The sequence below is a fragment of the Meles meles genome, chromosome X, assembly GCF_922984935.1.
Source record: "Meles meles chromosome X, mMelMel3.1 paternal haplotype, whole genome shotgun sequence".
Classification (NCBI taxonomy): Eukaryota; Metazoa; Chordata; class Mammalia; order Carnivora; family Mustelidae; genus Meles; species Meles meles.
In genome coordinates this window covers 51,901,551-51,922,818 of record NC_060087.1, presented here as the reverse complement: position 1 = coordinate 51,922,818, position 21,268 = coordinate 51,901,551, and positions in this window count along the sequence as shown.

Genomic DNA, 21,268 nt, shown 5'->3' with positions numbered 1-21,268 from the left:
TTTGATGGACATAGACGTGTGTACAAAAGTATTTGTGTTAAGATAATGAAAGTGCCGCATAATTAACACAGTGAAATGAAACTAGGGGGAAAGGATCTTGCGCTAGCATCTTTCATGATGACAGAAGTGTTTTCAAAATGTTGTGAAGAAGCATTAGGAAAGTGTCATATACTTGGAGAAATCAGCCTGTGTGGACAGCATCTTACACTTCTCCATTCATGCAGATAGAAGAATTTTCAAATATGTATGTGGATTCATTAAAAAAAGTGTCATATAGGGGCGCCTGGGTGGCTCAGTGGGTTAAAGCCTCTGTCTTCAGCTCAGGTCATGATCCCGGGGTCCTGGGATCGAGCCCCGCGTGGGGCTTTCTGCTCAGCAGGGAGCCTGCTTCCCTTCCTCTCTCTCTGCCTGCCTCTCTGCCTACTTGTGATCTCTGTCTGTCAAATAAATAAATAAAATCTTTTAAAAAAAAAGTGTCATATACTTGGGGTGCCTGGGTGGCTTGGTGGGTTAAAGCCTCTGCCTTTAGCTCAGGTCATGATCCTGGGTTCCTGGGATCGAGCCCCACATCGGGCTCTCTGCTCAGCAGGAAGCCTGCTTCCTCCTCTCTCTCTGTCTGCCTCTCTGCCTACTTGTGATCTCTGTCTGTCAAGTAAATAAATAAAATCTCTTTTAAAAAAGTGTCATATACTTAATTCAGTTACACAAGTCAGTGTGGAAAACATTTTCATCTAACTCCTTGGTTAATTAATGCATAAACATTTTTAAAAGTATGTGTGGAAGCATATAGAAAGTGACAAATACTTAGGGAAACACGTTTCTGTAGAAAACATCCACCCACCAATATCTTGATTCATGGTGACTGGGGCATATTCAAATTTATGTGTTGAAGCACAAGGAAAATGCCATATACTTATCTCCAGGATAGAACACTTCAGAGAAAGCATCATTCAACTAGTATCTTCATTCATAAAGATAGAAGTGTTTTAAAATATATGTGTGGAAGTCAAGGGAGAATGACATATACTTAACTACAAAAGGAACATGGCCTAGAAAAACAACATTAAACCAATATTATTTTTTATGGAGATAGAAGGAGAGAAGCACTTTCAAATATATGTCTGAAAGCATTATGAAAAGTGCCACATAAGTAATGAAGTGAAACATATCTGTGTAGAAAGCATCCATCAACCAACATCTTGTATCAAGGCCATAGGGGTGGAATCAGAAATATGTGTGGAAGTATAAGGAAAGTGCCACATATTTAACTCAGTGAAACAATACTGTGTTGAAACCATCTTGAAAGAAATATCTAAGGCAAGTTACTTCCATTATGAAAGCATCATATACTTACCTCAGGGAAACAAGTCTGTGTAGAAAGCAACTTTCACTTAAATTCTTTCACATATATAAAAGTGTTTTCAGTTTTTTGTGTGTGTAAGAATAAGGAGAGAGTCATATACTTACCTCTATGAAAGAATTGTATAGAATTCATCATTCAACTAACATCTTCTTTCATAAAGATAAGAACTGCTTTCAAATGTATAGGTGGAAGATTAAGGAAAGGGCCATATACTTATATCCAAGAAAAAACAAAGTGCAGAAACCTCCATTCCACTCATATCTTTTTTTGATGGACACTGAAGAATTTTCAAATGTTTGTGCAGAACCATAGGAAAGGACAATACACTTAACTCAGGGAAACAAGTCTGTGCAGAAAGCATCCATCAACAAAGAAGTTGTGTCATAGAGACAGGAGTGTGTTCACATGTTTGTGTGGAACCATAAATAAAGTGTCATAGACCACTATATGGAGGAGTCAAGATGGCCGGGAAGTAGGAGGAGATGCTGTTTCAACCTGTACCCTAAAGTGAGGTGATAGCCTACCAAAGAACTCGGATCATCCATGAAATCAGCCTGAGATCAGAAATATACACGTCTGGATCTCTGCAGGAGCAGAAGACGCCAGTGGGCAGGTAAAGTGGAGTGGTAACTTCGAACTGATTTCGGAAGATAAACAAAAGGGGGAGGGAGCCACAAGAGGTGACCGATTGGAAAGTAATACCCCAATAAGAGAGTGCCCTGCATCTGGGGACCAGCATTAGCTTGGAGTCTGGTTGAAAGAACTCAAAAAAGAAAAAAAAAAAAGCAAAGGATCACAGGGGGAAATTGTGGGAATCAGGGCAGTTAGGGACAGGGGCTTAAGGCCCCGAACACAGGATAGCCTCCCCTGGCGCTGAGCCAGAGAGAGTGTGGTGGAGAAACCAGGTCTTGCTCCTGAGCTGCCAGCACGCCTGAGCCACCAGCATGCCAGAGAACACATGGGGTCTGGCTCCCATGAGGGGCTGGGAGCCTCGCCAGACGGCATTCCTGAAATGCCCGCATCCCACACCCTCTCTGAGAGAGGTGCGGGCAGGCATTTGCCTGGGTCACAAAGACCCCCACAGAGGGATCAGAGCCCGAGGGGTGAATGCCCCGCACCCTCCCCTGGGAGAGGTGCTCACAGGCACTAGCTGGGAGCTTTGGGACCCAGAAAAGCCAGGCACTCCCAGCCCTGGCCACAGTGAAAATCTCAGTGTGTTATTGCTGCTTGGAACCTCTCTGGCGGTCTGGAGCTGACCAGAGAGCCACCGCTGCCACGGTTTTGGGTACAAGGAGGAGATCCTGCATCCCCAGGGACCGTGACTTGGAACCTACTCTGCCAGCAGCTCTGCAGAGCGTTCTGAGACTTTTCTTTGAGAGGGAGGTCTGGGTGCAGTTTGCTCTCCTCTAAACCTCCAAAAACCATCAAAAGCTATCCAGGCGAGAGAAAACAGATGAACAAACATAAAAACCTCCAGAGAAAATATGCCTGAAAAAAAAAAAAAAAACGGTTTCCTCAGAGGCCCACTTGAGGGGGGCGGGAGGACCTAACGCAGGGAACATCATTGACTGAAAACCCACGTGGCAGGCCCCTCACACAGAAAACCAATGAGGAAGGAAGAAAAAAAAAAAAGACAACATGAGAACAACCACCACAACTTCATGAATACAACTTTTATTTTTAACTAGTTACCACTATTCTGGTTCATTTTTTTATACATATAGATAATTTTTAACCTATTTACCATCACAGTGAGATGTCCAGTACATCAAATTCCTTAATCCAGGAAGAATCAAAATAACCTTCCTTGCCCACACTGAGAATTTATAACCGCTCTCCCATCTTTTCCTTCCGCCAGTGTTTCTGTGTATTTGTGTTTGTCCTGATAGTATATAAATCTTATACTTGGTGTTCATTTTGACGAGGTTCTTCCTTTTTTGCATATATATATTTCTCTCTTGTCATATGCTTTTATCAGTCTTTTTGTTTGTCTCTTTGTGTTTGTATAATTCATAAATCTTACCTTGGGGCCCATTTGGGCTGAGCCTTCTCTTTTATCTTCCCTTTTTTCCCCTGTATCTCCCTCTCTCTCTCTCTCTCACTTTTTTCTTCTTTTCTTTTTTCTTTCTTGTTCTTTTCTTTTTTCTCTCATTTGGGTGGGAAATCCTGATTGCACAGAAGTGTTCCAGGGTGCACCTTGACTGCACCACAGTCAATACATCCAGCTGCATCCAATCAGTCAGCTCTCACCAAAATGACTAGGAGGAGGAATGCCCAACAGAAGAAAAATACAGAGGATGGAACTTCTGCAACAGAGCTAATGGCTATGGACACAGACAATATGTCAGAAAAGGAATTCAGGCTAACAATTATCAAGGCAATAGCTAGGTTGGAGAAAGCCATGGATGACCAAACGGAATTGATTACAGTAGAAACGAAAGCCACCAGGGATGATGTACACAAGGTTAGGGCAGAATTGAAAGCCACAAGGGATGATGTTCAAAATGCTCTCAATTAATTCCAATCTAATCTAAATTCTCTAAAAGCTAGGGTAACTGAGACAGAAGATAGAATCAGTGATCTGGATGAAAAAGAAATAGAGAGAAAGGATCAGGAGGAACCCTGGAACAAACATCTCAGAAGCCATGAAAACAGAATCAGGGAAATAAATGATAACATGAAACGTTCCAACGTCAGAATTATTGGAATCCCTGAAGGGGAGGAGAAAGAAAGAAGTCTACAAGATATAGGGGAACAAGTTCTCCATGAAAATTTTCCAAATGTGGCAAATGGAACCAGCGTTCATGTACTAGAGACAGAACGGTTTCCCCCAAAGATTATAGATTCTCAAAAGTCCTCAAGACACCTGATAGTAAGAATGAATAATTTTAACTGTAGGCAGACCCTGATGAAGTCAGCTAGGACAAAGAAGCTCCTTACATACAGAGGAAGGCCCATTAGAATAACGTCAGACCTGTCCACAGAGACCTGGCAAGCCAGAAAGGGCTGGCAAAATATATTAGGGCAATAAATGAGAAGAACATGCAGCCAAGAATACTTTATCCAGCAAGACTGACATTCAAAATAGATGGAGAGATAAAGAGTTTCAAGACTGGCGAGGCATAAAAGACTATGAAACCACCAAGCTGACACTGCTGGAAATATTAAGGGGGGTTCCATAAAAAAGAAAACATCATAAGAATATCATTGAACAGAAATATAGAAATAATCTACAGACAGAAAAACTTAAAAGGTAACATGATGTCAATAAAAACTTACCTATCAATTATCTCTCTCAATGTGAATGGACTAAATGTGCCCATAAAATGACACAGGGTTGCAGATTGGATAAAACGACAGGACCCATCCATATGTTGTCTACAAGAGAACCATTTTGAACCTAAAGATACACCCAGACTGAAAGTGAAGGGATGGAGAAGCATCTTTCATGCCAATGGGCCTCAAAAGAAGGCCAGGGTAGCCATTCTCATATCAGATAAATTAGATCTTAAACTAAAGACTGTAGTCAGAGATACAGAAGGACACTACATGATTCTTAAAGGGACTATCCACCAAGATGATCTAACAATTATAAATATCTACGCACCCAATATGGGAGCAGCCAATTATATAAGAAAACTATTAATCAAGATAAAGAGTCATATTGATATGAATGTGTTAATAGTAGGAGAACTTAACACGCCTCTCTCAGTAATAGACAGATCATCAAAGCAGAAAATTAATAAAGAAATAAGAGCATTGAATGACACATTGGACCAGATGGACCTCATAGATATATACAGAACATTCCACCCTAAAACAACAGAAAACTCATTCTTCTCAAGTGCACATAGAACCTTCTCCAGAATAAACCACGAACAGGGTCACAAAGTACGACTCAACCGGTACCAAAAGACTGACATTATTCCCCGCATATTCTCAGATCACAAGGCTTTGAAACTGGAGCTCAAACACAAGAAAAAGTTCGGAAGGAACTCAAACACCTGGAAGCTAAAGACGACCTTGCTTAAGAATGCTTGGATCAGATATATAAAAAACATGCTACGTGGGGAGTCAAGATGGTGGGGATATAGGAGGAGGTGCCGTTTCAACCTGTACCCTAAAGTGAGCTGATTACCTACCAAAGAACTCCGATCACCTATGAAATCAGCCTGAGATGAGAATTATACATGTCTGGATCTCTACAGGAGCAGAAGATGCCAGTGGGCAGGTAAAGCGGAGTGGGAACGTCGGACTGATATCTGAAGATAAACAAAAGGGGGAGGGAGCCACCAGAGGTGACCGATTGGAAAGTAATACCCCAATACGAGAGTGCCCTGCATGTGGGGACCAGCATTAAATTGGAGTCTGGTTGAAAGCACTCAAAAAAAAGAGCAAAGGATCACGGGGGAAATTGTGGGAATCAGGGCAGTTAGGGACAGGGGCCTAAGTCCCTGGACCCAGGACAGCCTTCCCTGGTGCTGAGCCAGAGAGAGTGAGGTGGAGAAATCAGATCCCAGTCCCTGAGCTGCCAGTGCGCCTGAGCTGCCAGTGTGCCTGAGAACTAGTGGGGTCTGGCTCCCGTGACGAGCTGGGAGCCTGGCCAGATGGCAATCCTGAAACGTGCGTGTCCCACATCCTCCCCTGGGAGAGGTGCTCATAGGTTCTAGCCTGGAGCTCTGGCATCTTGGAAAACCAGACATTCCCAGCCCGGGGCAGTGGGAAAATCTCAGTGTGCGATATCTGCTTGGAACCTCTCTGGCGGTCTAGAGCTGCCTAGACAGCCGCTGCTGCCCTGGTATTGGGTACAAGGAGGAGCAACTGCATCCCCAGGGACCGTGACTCAGAACCGACTCTGCCAGCAGCTCTGCAGAGAATTCTGAGTCTTCTCTCTGAGAGGGAGGCTGGGGTGCAGTTTGCTCTCCTCTAAAACTCCAAAAACCATCAAAAGCTGTCAAGGCAAGAGAAAACAGATGAAAGAACATAAAAACCCCCCAGAAAACAAAAGCCTGAAAAAAACCAGTATCCTCAGAGCCCACCCCCTTGAGGGGTGCGAGAGGACCTAACTCAGGGAACATCATTGTGTGAAAACCCACGTGGCAGGCCCCTCCCCCAGAAAACCAAAGAGGAAGGAAGAAAAAAAAAATAAAAGACTACAAGAGAACAACCACCACTACTTCATAAATACAACTTTTATTTTTAACTCTTTACCAATATTCTGGTTCTTTTTTATTAATACATACAGATAATTTTTTAACCTTTTTTATCATCACACTGAGATGTCCCGTACATCAAATTCCTTAATAACGTTCTAACCTGAACCTTTTGATACATACATCCATGTTTTTCTTTTGCTTTTCTATTTTTTTAATGTTTTTAAATTTTAACTTAGTTTATTCCAGTTTATTCTTTTCTAAATTTTAATTTCTAATATACATATAGAGTTAAAATTCAAGGTAATCCCCTTTCCCCAAACAATGCTACCCCTATAGGCAAACCAGTTTTTAATCCCCCTGTAACTAAGGAATGTTGAGTCCCTTAACAGAAACATCAAGATACATCCAGGAAGAATCAAAATAACCTTCCTCGCCCACACTGAGAATTTATAACCACTCTCCCAATTTTTCCTTCTGCCAGTGTTTCTGTGAATTTGTGTTTGTCCTGATAGTATATAAATCTTATAGTTGGGGTTCTCTCTGATGAGGTTCTTCCCTTTTTTTGCTTATATATATATTTTTTTTTCTCTTGTCATATACTTTTATCAGTCTTTTTTTTTGTCTGTTTTTTTTTTTGCATAGTTCATAAATCTTACCTTGGGGCCCATTTGGGCTGAGCCTTCTCTGTTATCTTCCATTTTTTTTTCCTGTCTCTCTCTCTCTCACTTTTTTTTTCTTTTTTCTTTTCCTTTTTTTTTCTTTCTTCTTCTCTATTTCTTTTTCTTTTCTTTTTTCTCTCATTTGGGTGCGGAACTGTGATAGCACAGAAGAGTTCAAGGATGCACCTTGACTGCACCACAATCGATAAATCCAGCTGCATCTGTTCAGTCATCTCTTACCAAAATGACTAGGACGAGGAGTACCCCAACAGAACAAAAATACACAGGATGGACCTTCTGCATCAGAGCTAATGGCTATGGACATAGACAATATGTCGGAAAAGGAATTCAGGCTAACAATTATCCACGCAATAGCTAGGTTGGAGAAAGCCATGGATGACCAAACAGAATTGATTATGGTAGAAACGAAAGCCACCAGGGATGATGTACACAAGGTTAGGGCAGAACTGAAAGCCACCAGAAATGATGTTCAAAATGCTCTCAATGAGTTCCAACCTAATCTAAATTCTCTAAAAGCTAGGGTAACTGAGACAGAAGATAGAATTAGTGATCTGGAGGACAAACAGATAGAGAGAAAGGATCAGGAGGAAGCCTGGAACAAACAGCTCAGAAGCCACGAAAAGAGAATCAGGGAAATAAACGATGCCATGAAACGTTCCAACGTCAGAATTATTGGAATCCCTGAAGGGAAGGAAAAAGAAAGAAGTCTAGAAGATACAATGGAAGAGGTTGTCTATGAAAATTTTCCCAATCTCACGAATGGAAACAACGTTCATGTACTAGAGGCAGAGAGATTTCCTCCCAAGATTTTAGATTCTCGAAAGTCCTCACGGCACCTTATAGTTAAAATGGGGAATTATGTTTCAAGAGAGACCCTCTTAAAAGCAGCTAGGACAAAGAAGCTCCTTACATACAGAGGAAGGCCCATTAGAATAACGTCAGACCTGTCCACAGAGACCTGGCAAGCCAGGAAGGGCTGCCAAAATATATTCAGAGTACTAAATGAGAAGAACATGCAGCCAAGAATACTCTATCCAGCAAGACTGACATTTAAAATGGATGGAGAGATAAAGAGTTCCCAAGACCGGCAAGGCTTAAAAGACTATGCAACCACCAAGCCGACACTGCAGGAAATATTAAGGGGGGTCCTATAAAAGAGAAAAAATCCTAAGAATATCATTGAACAGAAATATAGAAACAATCTACAGACAGAAAGACTTCAAGGTAACACGATGTCAATAAAAACCTATCTCTCAATAATCACTCTCAATGTGAATGGCCTAAATGCGCCCATAAAACGACACAGGGTTGCAGATTGGATAAAACGACAGGACCCATCCATATGTTGTCTAGAAGAGACCATTTTGAACCTAAGGATACAACCAGACTGAAAGTGAAGGGATGGAGAAGCATCTTTCATCCCAATGGGCCCCAAAAGAAGGCCGGGGTAGCGATTCTCATATCAGATAAATTAGATTTTAAACTAAAGACTGTAGTCAGAGAAACAGAAGGACACTACATAATTCATAAAGGGACTATCCACCAAGATGATCTAACAATTGTAAATATCTATGGCCCCAATATGGGAGCACCCAATTACATAAGAAAACTATTAATCAAGATAAAGAGTCATATTGATACGAATACAATAATAGTAGGAGATCTTAATATGCCTCTCTCAGAAATAGACAGATCATCGAAGCAGAAAATTAGTAAAGAAATAAGAGCATTGAGAGGACTATGTGGTTCTTCTCTCTTCTCTTATTGATTTGTTCTATCACATTGATTGATTTGCGAATGTTGAACCAACCTTGCAACCCAGGGATGAATCCCACCTGGTCATGGTGGATAATCTTTTTAATGTGCTTCTGGATCCTGTTTGCTAGGATCTAGTTGAGAATCTTTGCATCCGTATTCATCAGTGATATTGGTCTGAAATTCTCCTTTTTGGTAGGGTCTTTGCCTGGTCTGGGGAATCACGGTAATGCTGGCTTCATAAAAAGAGTCTGGAAGTTTTCCTTCAGCTTCAATTTTTTGGAACAGCTTCAGGAGAATTGGTGTTATTTCTTCTTTGAAAGTTTGGTAGAATTCCGCAGGGAATCCGTCAGGTCCTGGGCTCTTGTTTTTTGGGAGGTTTTTGATCACTGCTTCAATCTCGTTACTAGATATTGGTCTATTCAGGTTGTCAATTTCTTCCTGGTTCAATTTTGGGAGTTTGTATTTTTCCAGGAATGCATCCATTTCATGTAGCTTGCTTAGCTTATTGGCATATAACTGTTGGTAATAATTTCTGATGATTTTTTCTATTTCCTTGGTGTTAGTTGTGATCTAATAATGGTTTATCGATCTTATTGATTCTTTCAAAAAACCAGCTTCTAGTTTCATTGATACGTTCTATTGTATCTCTGGTTTCTACCTCATTGATCACTGCTCTAATCTTGATTATTTCCCTTCTTGCATGTGGAGTTCGTTTGATTTGTTGTTGATTCTCCGGTTCTTTAAGGTGTAGAGACAGCTGGTGTATTCTGGATTTTTCACAGTTTTTGAGGGAGGCTTGGATGGCTATGTATTTCCCCCTTAGAACCGCCTTTGCTGTATCCCATAGGTTTTGGCCCAAAGTGTCTTCATTCTCATTGGTTTCCATGAATTGTTTAAGTTCATCTTTGATCTCCTGGTTGATCCAAGCATTCTTAAGCAAGGTGGTCTTTAGCTTCCAGGTGTTTGAGTTCCTTCTGAACTTTTCCTTGTGATTGAGTTCCAGTTTCAAAGCATTGTGATCTGAGAATATGCAGGGAATAATGTCAGTCTTTTGGTATCGGTTGAGTCCTGCTTTGTGACCCAGTATGTGGTCTATTCTGGAGAAGGTTCCATGTGCGCTTGAGAAGAATGAGTATTCTGTTGTTTTAGGGTGGAATGTTCTGTATATGTCTATGAGGTCCATCTGGTCCAATGTTTCATTCAATGCTCTTATTTCTTTATTAATTTTCTGCTTCGCTGATCTGTCTATTTCCGAGAGAGGCATATTAAGATCTCCTACTATTATTGTATTCATATCAGTATGACTCTTTATCTTGATTAATAGTTTTCTTATGTAATTGGGTGTTCCCATATTGGGGGCATAGATATTTATAATTGTTAGATCATCTTGGTGGATAATCCCTTTAAGAATTATATAGTGTCCTTCTGTATCTCTGACTACAGTCTTTAGTTTGAAATCTAATTTATCTGATATGAGAATCGCTACCCTGGCCTTCTTTTGGGGCCCATTGGCATGAAAGATGCTTCTCCATCCCTTCACTTTCTTTCTGGGTGTATCCTTAGGTTCAAAATCTATCTCTTGTAGACAACATTTGGATGCGTCCTGTCGTTTTATCCAATCTGCAACCCTGTGTTGCTTTATGGGCGCATTTAGGTCATTCACATTGAGAGTGATTATGGAGCGATAGGTTTTTATTGACATCGTGTTACCTTGAAGTCTTTCTTTCTGTAGAATATTTCTATGTTTCTGTTCAATGATATTCTTAGGATTTCTTCTCTTTTATAGGACCCCCCTTAATATTTCCTGCAGTGTCGGCTTGGTGGTTGCATAGTCTTTAAGCCTTGCTGGTCTTGGAAACTCTTTATCTCTCCATCCATTTTAAATGTCAGTCTTGCTGGATAGAGTATTCTTGGCTCCATGTTCTTCTCATTTAGTACTCTGAATATATTTTGGCAGCCCTTCCTGGCTTGCCAGGTTTCTGTGGACATGTCTGACGTTATTCTAATGGGCTTTCCTCTGTATGTAAGGAGGTTCTTTTTGTTTTTTTTTTCTTAATAAGTTTCTCTGAATGACAGAAGTTTTGGAGAGGTTTTTTTGTGGTTTTTATTTTAATTTCAGTTCTTTAACATACAGTGTTATATTAGTTTCAGGTGTATGATATAATAATGTGACATTTCCTTACATCACCCTGTGCTCATCACAAGTGCACTCCTTAATCCCTATCACCTGTTTCATACCCTTACCTCGTGTTTCATAACCATCAGTTTGTTTTCTGTAGTTAAGAGTCTGTTTCTTGGTTTGTCTTTCTCTCTCTTCTTCCATTTGCTCACTTGTTTTGTTTCTTAAATTCCACACATGAATGAAATCATATGGTATGAGTCTTTCCTTGAATGACTTATTTCACTGAGCATTATACTCTCTAGCTCCATCAATGTCATTGCATATGGAAATATTTCATTATTTTTTGGCTAAATAATATTCCACCATACCTTTGAAGATGGCAAAGGAGTGGGGGACTGTGTTTCAACCTGTCCCCTGAACTTAGCTGAATATCTATCAAGTCAGTCCGAACACCCACAAAATCAGCCTGAGATGTAAGATTATAAGTCTGGATAGGGACAGAGGATCTTCAAAATGTGGCAGAGTATCTTCATTCAAGAGGTACAAAGGATGGAGTTGTGATTGCATAGACAGATATTGGAGGTTAAACAGAAGGGGAGGGGCCAAACAGAAGCTACCCATTGGAAAGTAAAATAATACCTCAGTGCAAAAATGTCCTGCACCTGGGGACCAGCAATAGTTTGCAGAAAGCACCCCATAACAGAACTCAACAGAATCCAGGAGTTTAAGGGACAAATTCCAGGATGAGGTTGGCTGTTTGTGCAGAACTGTGCCTATAGACCTGGGGGGCTGGCTTTGGCCACAGCTGTCCCAACCACCACCACCACCACAGCCACTGTGCACACCCACCCAGACCAGGATCACTCACGGTTTTGGAGGCACAGGGAGCAGAGAAAAGTGGCAGCTTTGGTTGACTTCTGAGAGGATCACTGGGTGGGGCGGCATACACTGCCTGTGGGGGGCTACAGTTTTCAGTGACACTTACAGAAGGTGAGACTGTATTTTGGAGGGTTCAGAGAGGAGAAGACTGTGGCTTCTCTCCTCTGGGGTAGAGGTCTGGGTGTGGACACTGTCCTTTGCCTTGATCCTCCAAAAAAAGGGGGAGAGCATGAAAAGTCACCAGAGAACAAAAGCCGCCAGAAAACAAAAGCCCAAAAAGTGGGTTTCCACAGAGTCCAGCCCCTTGATAAGGGGCAGGGCAACTCTGCTGAAGCAGGGGTGACTGAAAAACAACGTGGCAGGCCCTACTCCAGAAGAAGCCGGAAGAAAGAGGTACAACAACCTGAGGGGACCCATAAAGCTATAAAACCCCAACACCAGAGGAAAATAATATACTGAACTTCTGGTGTTGCTATGGCCTGCCTATTTCTTAGATACAACTTTTAAAAATACTTTCTCATGTTTCTTCTCTGTTTTTTTTTTCCTTTGTACCTACTCAGCATTTCAAATAGATGCTTAATACAACATATTCCATAGTAACTTTTTAATTTCTACTGTCTCACACTATCCTTTTTTCTTTTTCTTTTATATATATATAGAGAGATAAGCTTCAATGTAGTCCTTTTTTCCCTATCCAATACTACCTTTCTATATATACCAGTTTCAATTTCCCTGTAACTCTGGGAAGTAGTGTTCTCTAACAAAGGGAACAAAATACACCCAGGGAGAACTGAAACACCTTACCTTGCTCACTTTGAGAGATTATGCCCCACCCCTCCCCTAACCCCTTTCTCCCCCCAACTTAATAAATCTTATTCTTGGGTTTCATTTTGGTTGGGTTTTCTTGGTGGAGGCTTCCAATTGCTCTGAACATTCTCTGGATGAACCTTGCCTGGATTTTGGTTGATATTTTCGATTCTGTACATTCCTTCAACTATCCCTCAACAGAATTACAAGGAGGAGGAACTCCCTCCAAAGAAAAGAACCAGAGACAATGCACTCTCCCACAAACCTAATAGATATGGATATAAGCAAGATGTCAGAAACAGATTTCAGGGTGACAGTTAGGAAGACAATAGCTAGGTTGGAGAAAACTATTAATGGCAACAGAGTTTCTCTAAGGGCGGAAATGAGAGCTAATCAGGCCAAAAATAAAAATGCTATAAATGTGATACAGTGTAAGCTAGATATTCTAACAGCTAGAGTAAATGAGGTAGAAGAACAAAATAATAATCTAGAAGACAAACAGATAGGAAGGAAGAGGAGGAGGCCTGGAACAAACACCTTAAAATCCATGAAAACAAAATTAGAGGAATAGCCAATGCCATGAAAAGTTCCAATGTCGGAAATATTAGGATCCCTGAGGGGGGTGGAGAGAGGGAGAGGACTAGAAGATACAGATGAGCAAATCATAGCTAAGAATGTCCCTAACCTGTGGAATGAAACAACCATTCATGTCTTAGAGGCTTAAAGGACCCCTCCCAACATCAAAAAGAGCAGACCAATGCCCCAGCATGTTGCAGTAAAACTCACAAATCTTAGAAACAAGGAAACCATCTTAAGGGCAGTTAGAGGGAAGAGATTTCTTATATACAAAAGGAGAAACCTCAGACTAACATCAGATCTGTCCACAGAGACTTGGAAAGCCATAAAGGGCTGGCAAGATCAATTCAGGATACTAAAGGAGAAGAACAGGCAACCAAAAATATGTTATCTAGCAAGCTTGCTATTCAGAACAGGTGGAGAGATAAAGAGTTTCCAGGACTAGTGGAAAACTAAAGAATATGTGATCACTAAGCAGGCCCTGCAAGAAATATTAATGGGGGTCGTCTATAAAAAGATAAAGGCCCCAAGAGTGCTATGGAACAGAAATATACAGAGACAATCTATAGAAACAAGGACTTCGGAGGCAACATGATGACAACAAAATCATATCTTTCAATAATCAATCTCAATGTGAACAGTGTAATTGCTCCCACAAAAGGGCACAGAGATGTAGATTGTATAAAAAGACATGACCTGGGGCGCCTGGTTGGCTCAGTGGGTTAGAGCCTCTGCCTTCTGCTCAGGTCATGATCTCAGGGTCCTGGGATCAAGCCCCTCATCGTGCTCTCTGCTCGGCAGGGAGCCTGCTTCCTTTTCTCTCTCTCTCTGCCTGCCTCTCTGCCTGCTTGTGATCTCTGTCAAATAAATAATAAATAAAATATTTTTTAAAAAAGACATGACCCATCCACATGCCATCTATAAGAGACTCATTTTGAACTTAAAGATAAAACCAGACTGAAAGTGAAGGGATGGAGAACAATTTTTCATGCCAATGGACCTCAAAATAAAGCCGGAGTAGTAATTCCCATATCAAATTAGATTTTAAGGTAAATATTGTAGTATGAGATACAGAAGTACACTATATCATTCCTAAAAGGTCTATCCCATAAGAGAATCTAGTAATTGTAAGTAGCTATGCCTCCAACATGGAAGCAGCCAACTACATAAGCCAACTGTTAATGAAAATAGACATATTGATAGTAATACATGAATAGTAGGATAACTCAACAATCCACTCTCAGAAATAGACAGATCATCTAAGCAAAGCATCAACAAAGAAACAAGAGCTTTGAACGACACACTGGACCAGATGGACTTCATAGATATATACAGAACATTGCACCCTAAAACAACAGAATACCCATTCTTCTTGAGCATGCATTGGAACATTCTCCAGGATAGACCACATACTGCATCACAAATCAGGGCTCAACTGATATACAAAGACTGAGATTATCCCCTGCATATTCTCAGACCACAATGATTTGAAACTGGAACTCAATCACTGGAAAATTTGGGAAGAAATTCAAACAATTGGAAGCTAAAGTCCATCCTGCTCAAGAATGTTTGGGCGAAACAGGAAATGAAAGAAGAACTTAAACAATTCATGAAAACCATGAGAAAGAAAACACATCAGTCCAAAACCTATGGGATACAGCAAAGGCAGTACTAATAGGGAAATACATAGCCATCCAAGCGTCACTCAAAAACATAGAAAAATCCCAAATTCATTAAGTAACTTTACACCTTAAAGAACTGGAGGAAAAAAACAAATGAAGCCTAAGCCAGTCACAATAAGACAAATAATTAAGATTAAAGCAGAGATTGATGTGTTAGAAACCATAAATACAGTAGACCAGATCAAAGAAATGAGAAGCTGGTTCTTTGAAAGAGTTAATAAGACCAACAAACCACTGGCCAGACTTATTCAAAAGAAAAGAGAAAGGGCTCAAATTAATAAGATTATGAGTGAAAGGGCAGACATCACAGCTAAAACCAAGGAAATAGGAACAATCCTCAGAAATTATTATCAACAACTATATGCCAATAAATTAAGCAATCTGGAAGAAATGGATGCCTTCCTAGAAACCTATAAACTACCAAGACTGAAACAGGAAGAAAATGACAACCTGAATAGACCAATAATCAGTGACAAGATTGAAGCAGTAGTCAAAAATCCCCCCCCCCAAAAAAAACAAAAAAACAAAAAGCAAAACCAAAAAACAAGATCCCAGGACCTGATGGCTTCCCTGGGGAAATCTACCAAACATTTAAAGAAAAAAATAACACCTATTCTCCTGAAGAAGTTTCAAGAAATAGACACAGAAAGAAAACTTCCAGACTCATTCTATGAGACCAGCATTACCTTGATCCCCAAATCAAGCAAAGACCTCATCAAAAAGGAGAATTTCAGACCAATATCCATGATTAATATGGATGCCAAAACTCTCAACAAGATCATAGCAAATAGGATCCAACAGTAAATTAAAAGGATTGTACGTTATAGCCAGGTGGGGTTTATCCCTGGGACGCAAGGGTGGTTCAACATTCACAAATCAATCATTGTGAGAGAATACATTAATAAGAGGAGAGGGAAGAACCATATGATTTTCTCAATCAATGCAAAAAAAAAAAAGCATTTGACAAAATACAGCATCCTTTCCTGATTAAAACTCTTCAGAATATATGGAATAGGTGGGGACCTTCTTCAGTTTCATAAAAACCATCTATGAAAAGCCCACAGCACATATCTTTGTCTATGGGGAAAAGCTGAGAGCCTTTCCCTTAAGATCAGGAACATAAGGGTGCCCACTTTCACCACTATTGTTCAACAGAGTACTAGAATTCCTAGGAACATCAATCAGACAACAACAACAACAAAAATAAAAGGTATTCAAATTGGCAAAGAAGAAGTCAAACTCTCTCTCTTCGCAGATGACATGATACTTTATGTGGAAAGCCCAAAAGACTCCTGCCACAAACTACTAGAACTCATACAGCAATTCAGTAATGTGGCAGGATACAAAATGAATGCACAGAAATCAGTTGCTTCCCTGTGCACTAACACTAACAAGAGAAATTAGGGAATCAATTCCATTTGCAGCAACACCAAAAATCACAAGATACCTTGGAATAAACCTAAACAAAGAGGTAAAGAAACTATACTCTAGAAACTGCAGAATACTTTGAGAGGAATTTAGGAAGATACAAAAAGATGGAAAAACATTCCATGTTCATGTATTGGAAGAATAAACATTGTTAAAGTACTGTGATGCCCAGAGCAATCTATACTTTCAATGCTAACCCAATGAATATACCATCAGCATTTTTTAAAGTGCTGGAACAAACAATCTTAAACTTTGTATGGAACCAGAAAAGACCCTGAATTTCCAGGAAAACATTGAAAAAGGAAAACAGAGCTGGGGGCATCACATTGCCTGATTTCAAGCTATATTATAAATCTGTGATCACAAAGACAGCATATTATTGGCACAAAAACAGACACATAGATCAGTGGAACAAAACAGAGGGCCCAGATATGACCCTCAACTCTATGGTCAACTAATCTTCAGCCAACGAGGAAAAAATATCCAATGGGTAAAAGACAGTCTCTTCAATAAATCCTGCTGGGAAATTGGGCAGCGATAGGCAGAAGAATGAAACTCAACCATTCTCATACACTGTACACAAAGACAAAACTTAAATGGATGAAAGTCCTCAATGTGAGACAGGAATCCATCAAATTTCTAGAGGAGAAACAAAAGCAAAACAAGGGAAACAAAAGCGAAAATGAACTTTTGGGACTTCATCAAGTTAAAAAGCTTCTGCACATCAAAGGAAACAGCCAGCAAAACTAAAAGTCAACCTATGGAATAGGAGAAGATATTTGCAAATGACAGTACAAAGGGCTGATATCCGAGATCTATAAAGAACTTTTCGAACTCAACACCCAAAAAAACAAATAATCAAGTCAAAAAATGGGCAGAAAACATCTAACAATTGTAAATATCTATGCCCCAATATGGGAGCAGCCAATTATATAAGAAAACTATTAATCAAGATAAAGATTCATATTGGTATGAATACATTAATAGTAGGAGATCTTAACATGCCTCTCTCAGTAATAGACGGATCATCAAAGAAGAAAATCAATAAAGAAACAAGAGCATTGATTGAAACATTGGACCAGATGGACCCCATAGATATATACAGAACATTCCACCCTAATAGACCACATACAGGGTCACAAATCAGGACTCAACTGATACCAAAAGACTGACATTATTCCCTGCATATTCTCAGATCACAATGCTTTGAAACTGGCGCTCAATCACAAGGAAAAGTTAGGAAGGAACTCAAAGACCACCTTGCTTAAGAATGCTTGGATCAACCAGGAGATCAAAGAGGATCTTAAACAGTTCATGGAAACCAATGAGAATGAAGACACTTTGGTCCAAAACCTATGGGATACAGCAAAGGAGGTTCTAAGGTGGAAATACAGACATCCAAGTCTCCCTCAAAAAAAAACTGAAAAATCCAGAATAAAACAGCTGTCTCTACACCTTAAAGAACTGGAGAATCAACAACAAATCAAACCAACTCCACACATAAGAAGGGAAATCATCAAGATTAGAGCAGAGATCAATGAGGTAGAAACCAGAGATACAGTAGAACGTATCAATGAAACTAGAAGCTGGTTTTTTGAAAGAATCAATAAGATCCATAAACAGATACTTCTCTGAAGAAGACATACACATGACTAAGAGACACATGAAAATATGTACATCAGCATTAGTCCTCAGGGAAATTCAAATCAAAACTACATTGGGATACCACTTTACACCAGTTAGGATGGCAAAAATTGACAAGGCAAGAAACAACAAATGTTGGAGAGGTTGTTGAGGGAGGGAAACCCTCTTACACTGTTAGTAAGAATGCAAGGTGGTACAGCCACATTGGAATACAGTGTGGAGGTTCCTCAAAAAGTTAAAAATAGAGCTACCCTATGACCTGGCAATTGCACTACTGGGTATTTACTTCAAAGATACAGTTGTAGTGACAAGAAAGGCCACATGTACCCCGATGTTCATAGCAGCAATGTCCACAAATGCCAAATGTGGAAGGAGCTGAGAAGTCCTTCAACAAACAAATGAATAAAGGAGATATGGTACATATTACAATGGAATATTACTCAGCCATCAGAAAGGATGAATACCTAACTTATCATCAGCATGGATGGAGCTGGAGGAGATTTTGCTAAGTGAAATAAGTCAAGCAGAGAAAGTCAATTATCGTATGGTTTCACTTAATTGTGAAACATAAGGAATAGCATGGAGAACGTTAGGAGAAGGAAAGGAAAAAGAAAGGGGAGGAAATCAGAGGTGGAGACTACTGTGAGAGACTATGGACTCTGGGAAACAAACTGAGGATTTTAGAGGAGAGAGGAGGTTGGGGGATGGCTTACCCTGGTGATGGGTATTAAAGAGGCCTTGGATTACATGGAGCATTGGGTGTTATATGCAAACAATGAGTCGTGGAAAATGATGTGCCCCATTAAGTCCCACTGGGGACTTAATCTCCTAGGACATGGAGATCATGACCTGAGCCGAAATGAAGAATTGGATGCCTGACTGAGTTACTCAGGCATCCCATAATTGATTTCTTTATATCAGTCTTGTATCCTGCAACCTTGTTGAACTCACTTTTTAGTTTTACTAGTTTTTCAGTGGATTTCTTTGGATTTTTGCTATTAAAAAATGTCACTTGTGAATAGAGTTTTATTTCTTCCTTTCCAATCTGGATGACTTTTATTCATTCTCTTGCCTAATTGCCCTGGCTAGAACTTCCAGAACAATGTTGCATAGAAGTGGTGAGAACAGACATCCTGTTTTATTCCTGATCTTGGGGAAAAACATCTAGTCTCTCTTCATTAAGTATGATGTTAGATATGGGTTTTACATAGATGTCCTATATCAGGTTAAGGAATTTCCCTTCCATTCCTAGTTTTCTGGAATTTTATATCATGAAAAGGTGCTAGATTTTGTCAAATACATTTTTAAGCTAACATATAATGTATTATTTGTTTCAGGGGTACAGATCTGTGATTCATCAGTCTAACACAATTCATAGCACTAACCACAGCACATACACTCCCCAATGTCCATCACCCAGCTACCCCATTCCTTACCACACCATCTGCTCCAGCAACCCTCAGTTTGTTTCCTGAGATTAAGAGTATCTAGGGGTACCTGGGTGGCTCAGTGGGTTAAGCCTCTGCCTTCAGCTTAGGTCATGATCTCAGGGTCCTGGGATTGAGTCCCATATTGGACTCTCTGCTCAGCAGGGAGCCTGCTTCCCCCTCTCTCTTTGCCTGCCTCTTTGCTTGCTTGTGACCTCTCTCTCTGTCAAATAAATAAATAAAATATTTAAAAAGAGTCTCTTATGGTTGGTCTCCCTGTCTGATTTCATCTTGTTTCATTTTTCCCTCCCTTTCCCTATGAGGAATGTCATATACTTTTTATTTATCTATTCAGATCATGAGAATTTATGTTTTATTCTATTGATACTAAGTATCGCATTAATTGAGTTTCAAATGTTAAACCAGTCTTTCATTCCTGAGATAAATCTCACTGGGTCATGGTGTATAACTTTTTATGTAATGCTGGATTTAGCTTGCTTGAGGAGTTTTAGATCCATAGTCATAGGAGATACTTGTCTATAGTTTACCTGTGTTGTGTTTGTCTGGCTTTGCTATCAGAGTAATGCTAGCCTCATGAAATAACTTGAGAAGTATTACCTTCTTTTTATATGGCTTTGGGAGAATTTATAAATAATTGTTGTTAATTCATCTTTAAACATTTGATAAAATGCAGCAATGAATCCCTCTGAATCTGGACTTTTCTTTGTGGTAATTTTTGTATTATTAATTTAATCTCTTCATTTATTACAGTTCTAGTCAGATTAGCTATTTCTCCTTGAGACAGTTTTGTCCTTTTCATCTAATTTATCCAATTTTTTGGCTTATAGTTATTCATCATAGACCTTTTTTTTAAAATTTATTTATTTTTTCAGCGTAACAGTATTCATTGTTTTTGCACAACACCCAGTGCTCCATGCAATACGTGTCCTCCCAATTACCCACCACCTGTTCCCCCAACCTCCCACCTCCGACCCTTCAAAACCCTCAGATTGTTTTTCAGAGTCCATAGTCTCTTATGGTTCGCCTCCCCTTCCAATTTTTTTTTTTTATAAACATATAATGTATTTTTATCCCCAGGGGTACAGGTCTGTGAATCGCATGGTTTACACACTTCACAGCACTCACCATAGCACATACCCTCCCCAATGTCCATAACCCACTCCCCCTCTCCCAACCCCACCTCCCCCCAGCAACCCCCAGTTTGTTTTGTGAGATTAAGAGTCATTTACGGTTTGTCTCCCTCCCAATCCCATCTTGTTTCATTTATTCTTCTCCTATCCCCCTAACCCCCCATGTTGCATCTCCACGTCCTCATATCAGGGAGATCATATGATAGTTGTCTTTCTCCGATTGACTTATTTCACTAAGCAAGATACCCTCTAGTTCCATCCATGTCATCGCAAATGGCAAGATTTCATTTCTTTTGATGGCTGCATAGTATTCCATTGTGTACATATACCACATCTTCTTTATCCATTCATCTGTTGATGGACATCTAGGTTTGGCTATTGTAGTTTGGCTATTGTAGACATTGCTGCTATAAACATTCGGGTACACGTGCCCCTTCGGATCACTGCGTTTGTATCTTTAGGGTAAATACCTAGTAGTGCAATTGCTGGGTCATAGGCTAGTTCTATTTTCAACATTTTGAGGAACCTCCATGCTGTTTTCCAGAGTGGTTGCACCAGCTTGCATTCCCTCCAACAGTGTAGGAGGGTTCCCCTT